The 8,418-nt window shown below is 36.5% G+C and overlaps 1 pseudogene; it reads left to right on the top strand.

Annotated features, from left to right (window-relative positions):
- The first annotated feature begins 1,097 nt into the window (after nt 1-1,097).
- LOC115833815 lies at nt 1,098-7,307 on the top strand (annotated as a pseudogene).
- The last annotated feature ends 1,111 nt before the right edge of the window (nt 7,308-8,418 follow it).

The raw sequence follows: 8,418 nt of genomic DNA on the forward strand, positions 1-8,418 counted from the left end.
CTCTGGAAACAGCTTCACAGACTCACCCAGAAAAAATACTTTACCAATTCTCCATGTATTATTTAATCCAGTCAAGTCAACACCTAAAATTAACCATAATACCATAGTAATATAATTATATATATTTCAGTTTTTAAAAAACTGACTATATGTCGGTTCATAGTTTGAGTGGTCCAAAGAAGGAGTTAATTTAAGCCATAAGAAAAATAAACCCAATATTTTTCATTATTTCTTTTATCTCCTAGTGATCCTAGACTGGTTTAATTGCTCTCTTTTTGTTTATCTGGTCGGTTGGTTTGTTGTGGGGTTGTTTTTGTTTTAAACAGCCAGCTTCTGGGTCCCTCTGTCTAAAAATATGTCATAGAGCTCTCTGACCATCTTCTCATGTTTTGTTACCCAAGGGAGGTTTTCTTTTTTTTTTTTTTTTTTTTGAGACAGATTCTGGCTCTGTCGCCCAGGCTGGAGTGCAGTGGCGTGATCTCAGCTCACTGCAAGCTCTGCCTCCCGGGTTCACGCCATTCTCCTGCCTCAGCCTCTCCGAGTAGCTGGGACTACAGGCACCCGCCACCACACCCGGCTAATTTTTTTTGTATTTTTAGTAGAGACAGAGTTTCACCGTGGTCTGGATCTCCTGACCTCGTGATCCGCCCGCCTCGGCCTCCCAAAGTGCTGGGATTACAAGCGTGAGCCACCGCGCCCGGCCCCAACGTAGGTTTTCTACTCCTCTCCCATATTCATTCAGTAGTTATTTGAAAGAGAAATAGGGACAACCATGTTTTATTCTAGACCACTTAAGATTAAAACCCGAGTTCCATATCGACATCCAGGGAATAGGTTTTTGAACAGATTTGCATTATGTTATGGGCAGGAACTAGCAGTAGAAGAGGTTGTGAGTCATCTAGTCAGTAGTGTCGCTATAAAGCCTAAAGACTCTCTTTGTGTATGCATTTTTTCATTTTTGTTACAGAGGAAATAGTTTGTTCTGCTTTAATGAGCACTGTCAAGAAGAAAATATAGCTATCACATATCACCACAGGTTCACAGATCTTCACCAACTCGACCCCAAAATGACATGCTGCTCTTTCTTCTTCAGAAACATGAATTCTGGAATCTTGCAAGTCTTCCAGAGGGAACTCACCTGTCCCATCTGCATGAACTACTTCATAGACCCAGTCACCATAGACTGTGGGCACAGCTTTTGCCGGCCCTGTTTCTACTCCACTGGCAAGACATCGCAGTTCTTGCTCAGTGTTCTAAATGCAAGAAGACAACACGGCAGAGAAACCTCAAAACTGACATTTCTTTGAAGAAGATGGCTTCCATCGCCAGAAAAGCCAGTCTCCGGCAATTCCTTAGCTCTGAGGAGCAAATATGTGGGACGCACGGAGAGACAAAGAGGATGTTCTGTGAAGTGGACAAGAGCCTGCTCTGTTTGCTGTGCTCCAGTAACTCTCAGGAGCACCGGAATCACAGACACTGTCCCATTGAACGGGCTGCTGAGGAACACGGGTAAGTGATGCTTCTGAAGATCTATTTCTACACAGGACACATGAAATTCTTTAAGTCTATTTCCTTGGTGATTGGATGATGTCATCTCTGTGTCCCCTTAAGCATGTCTGTTATGAGCTTCCTTGACTTCACACCTCTCAGATTTGACAAACATGAGGAGAAACAAAGCAAACTCTATTTTCTGTGGGCGAATTTGTCTCTCATTTTGGGTCCTTCGTATATCAGAGTGTGAATGATACTTTATTGTCTTCACTTGTGCTTCAATTCATGGCTCTTTTGCAGGAGGAGCTCCTAAAAAAAATGCAGTGTTTGTGGGAAAAAGCTTGTGAAAATCACAGAAAACTGAGCATGGAAACACCAGAACCAGATGCTGGAAGGTTAGTACCGTATTACTCTACCTTCTCCAGGAACTTATAGTGAACAAATGGGTGACTCTTAAAATAGGAACTTGATCTCAACTCATAATGTTTCTGGAATTCAATAAACAAGGATAAAACACTTGAGAAAAAAACACGCTAATTTTTTATGTAAGTTAGTGTGACTCTTCGGTAGGATTTCTAATCAGACCACAGATGTTATCCAAGCATGCTCATCTGTTTCCATACAAACCTATAGCAATACCCCAACAAATACAAGAGACTGGGCCATTTCACACTGTTCCCAATGGGCTGCCTGGATAAATTCTGGACACGAGAGTTATTTATCAGTCATGGAAATTTCAGGTGACCTTTCTAAGGCTGAGTCAGTATGAATTTGAATCTTGGTGGGCAAGTATATTGAAATGTGAGCTAAATTTCAGGCGGAAGGAGCAAGCGCGCAAACTTAGGGAATGCATGAAATGAAATATCAGAACTAATTAATATTGAATAAGTCATAACACATAATGGGAAAAGTGGTGAGAAATGTAGACTTGTGTCTTGATGAAGATATAAATATGTGAGAAATACGGGAACTAGTATTTAATATAAGGAGAACTCTAAGGACTTGAGAAGAATTCTAGAAATGATTTTCTCTTTGTGGATGTTTATATTGAGGGTATGGTATCGAATATTAATTCATTAATTTATTCTAATATTAATTGAAAGATATTTTATGAGTACTTAGTCTATGTCAAATATCAACTTAGAAAATGAAGGAGTAAAGAAGAAAGAAAACACACAAATCTTGCAATGGAAATGAGAAAAGCAAATGGTCACCATGCAGATATGTGAAGTACATGATGTGTTAGAGTGTAGTAGTGTCATTGGAGAATAATCCAGCAGGAAAGTAGAAAAGGAGCACAGAGGCCAGGGACTGGGGATGAGGGTTTGAGTTTTAAATAGGGTGGTCAGAAAAAAGGCTCATGGAAAAATTCACACTGAAACAAAATGTCGATCAGGAGGAAATATATATATCCTCCTGTTTGCCTTCCTCTTCCTCATAAATATATGAATATATATGTGTATCTGGGTGTATATATATATATATGGATATATATGAGGAATATATATATACACACACACAGATACAAATATATATTCCTCATATATCGATATATACCTATATTGGAGAAATATATATATGAGTACATATATGAGAAATATGTGTATATATATATGAAAATAATTCTAGGTATAGAAAACAACATGGGCAGTAATATTTAATATGCATTTATTCGGGGGTTTGAGGAAGCACAAAGAAGTCCATGTTGCCGATTAGGGTGAGTTTGGAAGAGAATAAATGAAACCTTATTAGAATATGTTATGCTGGGTGAAATGCATTGAGTTGACAATGCTAGTCTGTGGTCATGTCATCATTTCTCATATAATGGTTTTACATAACTTGCCCCAATTCTCCAAAATAGAAATAATGGTTTCTTACCTAGTCAATATAACTCGATAGTTTGATTCTCATGCAAGAGCTGTGTTTTCTTTCTATAAATGTGGTGTGGAAGAGAGAAATCCATTTTTATATACCTATCTTAGAAAACATTTTATCATTAATCAGGTGAATGTAACTGGGCAGAAACAACTATGTTGATACTAGTACAGAAAAAAAAGGAAAGGAATAAAATTTTGTGGAATCTGAGAATTGACAAGATTGAGGATTAAAACATTGGGTGTTCAGAATGCTAAGAGGAATCAGTGAAATTCAAGAGAAGATGGATAAAACATTTCTATTTTGACTAATTGTCACTGCAGGATTATGTGAGTTTAAGGATAAAAGCAATCAGAGCTGAATATCAGAAGATGCCTGCATTTCTCCACGAAGAAGAGCAACATCACTTGCAGAGGCTGCAAAAGGAAGGCGAGGACATTTTTCAGCAACTCAATGAAAGCAAAGCCAGAATGGAACATTTGAGGGAGCTTTTAAGAGGAATGTATGAGGATCTGAAGCAAATGTGCCATAAAGCAGATGTGGAGCTACTCCAGGTACGGACTGACCATGGGGTATCATGATGTTGAACATTCACATGCATGGGTATTTTTCCTCTCTCCTGAAATCCGTCTCCCCATTTACTTCCATGATTTGTTTCCAAAAATACGATTCATAACTAATGCCACTTGGTTGGGAGGGTATAGCCTCTCCTAGTGATTCTACCAGGCCGAAGATCCCTCCTACTTTATCCACCAGCAACAAAACTTTGTAGAATGGCCAAGGTAACAGACAGCCCCAAGAAATATTTCCCATCAGAAGTCAGTGATGTATTTAGGATTTTTGAAAGTGGATAAAATGAGAAGTGATTCATTGGCATTTAGGCCAATTTGGAGACATGGCATGATGGAGAAGTTGGGGAATCTAGGATCACACTAATATTATTTTGGGGTCCACTCATTTTGGTAACAGGGCTGAGGGAAGATGACTGAGTAGCTTCTTTATGGTTACCGCAGAGCGTAGACTCTGTGGGCCTCCTCTCCCTTCACTTGTAAAAAGAACGTCTTCAAGACTTAGACTTTATGAGGACATTAATTCATGACATATGATAGACTGGGATTTTCATGAGAAAAGAAATAGAAAATGCTTTCCAGGAGGGAACGTTGTAGGAAAATTATATCTTCAGAAACTGTCTCCAAATCTCACACTGAACTTAGTGGAAGATTCATCTTGTGGAAAGCACTAAGCCTTTCTTTTTTTTTTTTTTTTTTTACAGGCTTCTGGAGACATATTACACAGGTGAGTGCATACCTAGATTTTAGCAGATGCTTTCAGTTTCCACAAATATCAAGCAGGAACTTTGATACTGAAGGTATAATTGATTCAGATAGTGATACTGCCTTGTGCTGGTTGTACTTTCTCCATCCCCCACCCCAGGTAGACATCTATTTTGTTGCCATACACAGTGATTTTCTTCAGCAGTTCAATGAAAGTTCTGCAAAACCAAAAATAAATAAATAAGTAAATAAATAAATAAATAAGAAAGAAAACCAAAAATAAATAAATAAAAGAAAAATAAAGGAAGTGAGCATCTCTATTCCTAATTTCATGTTTATTGCTCAAAAGCCTTCATATTTGAAAGAGAAAATATTACATTTACTACATGGCTACAAAGTCAACCAGGGGAAGCCAGAGAGAAAATGGGAAAGTATTTTAGCAGTGAAAAGTGTTGATGATTTCTAGTTTATATTTAAATATATAATTCTGAAAAATAGATGAACAAACTATTCGGAATGTTTGAACTGTGTAGGCCTCCAGAGAAGCTCAACTATGAAAGGCAGATATCCATGCCTGGAGCAAGTTTCAACACCCCGGCCTTGAGAAGGAAGCAACAGATGCAGCAGTCTTAAAAATAATCCCACTTTTCCAGACAATGATTTCAGGAATTTCTGGGGAAGTCTGGAACCCAGAATTTCATTTTTGAATATTCTCCTAGTCTTAAGACTAATGATCCTTACTAATTTGGAGCAATACAAAGAAAGATTCAAATGAATTCTCGCTCAGATAGACTTTTCCATCGTGCTTGAAAATCAGGAACTGTGAATAAGAATGAATTCAAAAAAGAAAATGATAATTTTGGAATTAGCAAATGTGTGGGTTAAAGGGATTCTCATGAAACATCTTTTAAATAAAAGTAGTGATTTTTATGTATTTTTTTGGCTGTAGATGTGGTAACTGTGTCTTTCTCGTTGCAGGTGTGAGTCTCTGCTGCTGCAAGTGTCTGAGCCTGTGAATCCAGAGCTCAGTGCAGTGCCCATCACTGGACTGCTGGACAGGCTCAATGGATTCAGAGGTAAGTGTCATCCCATTGGCAGAATTCCCACAGTGTATTACTTCTTGTTAGAATCATGGGGGTAATACTTTACCCTTCACCACATCTTCATTTCATTTCAGCAGGAAGTGAACCATATGGCTATGCAACCCTTTTATATCTGTGTTTCTATTTATATTCCAATTTATAACATGAACAGTAAAACGTAGTGAAAAACAAATATGTTCTGGGCTCACATGTATAGAGTTATATATTGGGTAAATGGAATGACATAAGAAATAAAAAATTGAATAAATGGAACAATGCTCAGAAGGAAGCTTAATAATCCAAGCTTACATAAAAATTTTACATTACCGTATTTCATTTGAATTGTTAAACACATTTCGTTGGAGAATGGCGTTCACTGAAGTTTGATGGAGTATTTGTATTTTCTTATAATAAATATATATTATTGATATAATGTAAAATGTTGACTTAGCATGTAAAAAGAAAGAAGAAATTATTATGTAAATAGGAAGTAAAAATAGAAATGATAATTTCAGTTTAGTTACAACATGAAGAGCTACGAGTAAAATCTAAAATTCAGTTTCAGTCTAGAGCTAGCAGGGATGTCCGCAGAGTGACTGGTAAAAGATTTTGCAAAAATCTGCCTTAAGTTACCACTTATAATTTGAACGTATGGACTTGTATCCAGTTATCTAGAGCAGTGCTTGAGTAAGCTAAAATCTTCCCATTCTTGCCAAAATTATATCACTAGTATTTAAGAACAAGAAATATTTTAATAATAATGAGCTTGATAGCTAAAGGGCATTCAAGGCATATAATATTTCACGTTTACATTGGAGATTGGATTAAAACAGGCTGGTCTTATATTGAACTCTCAATTTTTAAGTTTTCAATAAATTTTCAATGTCTATTTTTAGGGTTTTGTTCTTCCTATAGAGAATATTAATCATCCTTATACTTTATTAAATGTTTTAGTCACAATTCTCCTGTCCTTGTAACTTCAAATTTCTTGGTAAAGTAAATTCTTGGTAGAACAACTTTTCACTCAAGAATTCTAATTTCTAATAATTACATGTATCCATGCTTTTTTAAAATTATTTTTGCAGTTGATTTTACTCTGCAGCATGAAAGAGCCAATAGTCATATCTTCCTGTGTGGAGATGTGAGAAGCGTGAATGTTGGATGTGACCCTCAAGATGATCCCGATATCACTGCAAAATCCGAATGTTTTCTTGTATGGGGGGCTCAGGCTTTCACATCTGGCAAATATTATTGGGAGGTTCACGTGCATGACTCTTGGAATTGGGCTTTTGGAGTCTGTAACAATTATTGGAAAGAGAAGAGACAGAATGACAAGATAGATGGAGAGGAGGGACTCTTTCTTCTTGGATGTGTTAAGGAGGACACTCACTGCAGTCTCTTTACCACCTCCCCATTTGTGGTGCAATATGTTCCAAGACCTACCAGCACAGTAGGATTATTCCTGGATTGTGAAGGTAGAACCATGAGCTTTGTTGACGTTGATCAAAGTTCCCTGATATACACCATCCCTAATTGCTCCTTCTCACCTCCTCTCAGGCCCATCTTTTGCTGTAGTCACTTCTGACCAGAGAAAAGTCAGAAACGTGTCTATATGCTCTGGGAACCTGTTTATCCCAGAAAGCCATCTTTTTTGCACCTCATCAAACAGGACAAATCAGTTATATTTAATGTCTTTAGTTGCATTCTAATGTCATCAAAACTCATTTATAGTGTTTCATTAAATATGGTGAAAACACAAAAAACCATGTGTATTGTTTCCTTTTTAAATCATTTTTGGAAAATCATTACCCATGATGTATGGCATAGAATATATTCTCTGGTTTTTAATTATTTCTGAATGTCACAAAGTGAAATAATAGGTAAGAGAGTTGTCTAAATGAAATTAAAACCAATGGAAGAAAGTAGAGATCTTGGGCTTCATGAAAAACCTTGGAGTAAAAAGACTCAATGGTAACCTGGAAATATTTTCTTTCTCTTCATCTAACAATATTCTACTTATCCATGTGTTTTATTTATGAACCTATACTTTGAGGTTATCTTATTTGACCTCCTATGCTGTGCTTGTCTTTGTAGATCTCATCTTATATTCAAATGCTCATGCATTATTAGAGTGCTGTTCTACAGTGAAATTTACAAGGGGATCAGGACAATGCTGAATCAATTAAATATTCAAATGGACATAACTGAATACTGACCCCTACCTCAAACCATATACAGTGCATTTCCACATGGATTCATGTTCTGAAGGTGAAGGGACACAATAAAATATTCTCATACAGAAAGATTTCCTGACCAGGAGAAAAAAGTAACAATTAAGAAGAAAAACTTAGTTTATATCAAAAACGATGACGTCTGTGTTTCAAAATATACCATTCAAGAATTAAAATGCAAACCAAGAGTGGAGAAAAATATTTATCCCAACATATACGCAATAAAATAAAATACATGTGATTAATGAATGTAATAAATAAAAGAAAATGAACCCAGTGTAAAATTGGGAAAATATTTGAAGAGGTACTTCATAAAATTGGAGGCATAAATATCTGGACAAATATGAAAATGGGATTACTTTTATTAGTCCTCAGAATAATAAAAATTAATCCATAAGTTGAACTACAGGCCTCCATAAAAATTTGCAAAATTTAAAGACACACAGTATTGTGTGTTGTGAAAGA

The sequence above is a fragment of the Nomascus leucogenys genome, unplaced genomic scaffold (assembly GCF_006542625.1).
Source record: "Nomascus leucogenys isolate Asia unplaced genomic scaffold, Asia_NLE_v1 001027F_58868_qpd_obj, whole genome shotgun sequence".
NCBI classification, from domain to species: Eukaryota; Metazoa; Chordata; class Mammalia; order Primates; family Hylobatidae; genus Nomascus; species Nomascus leucogenys.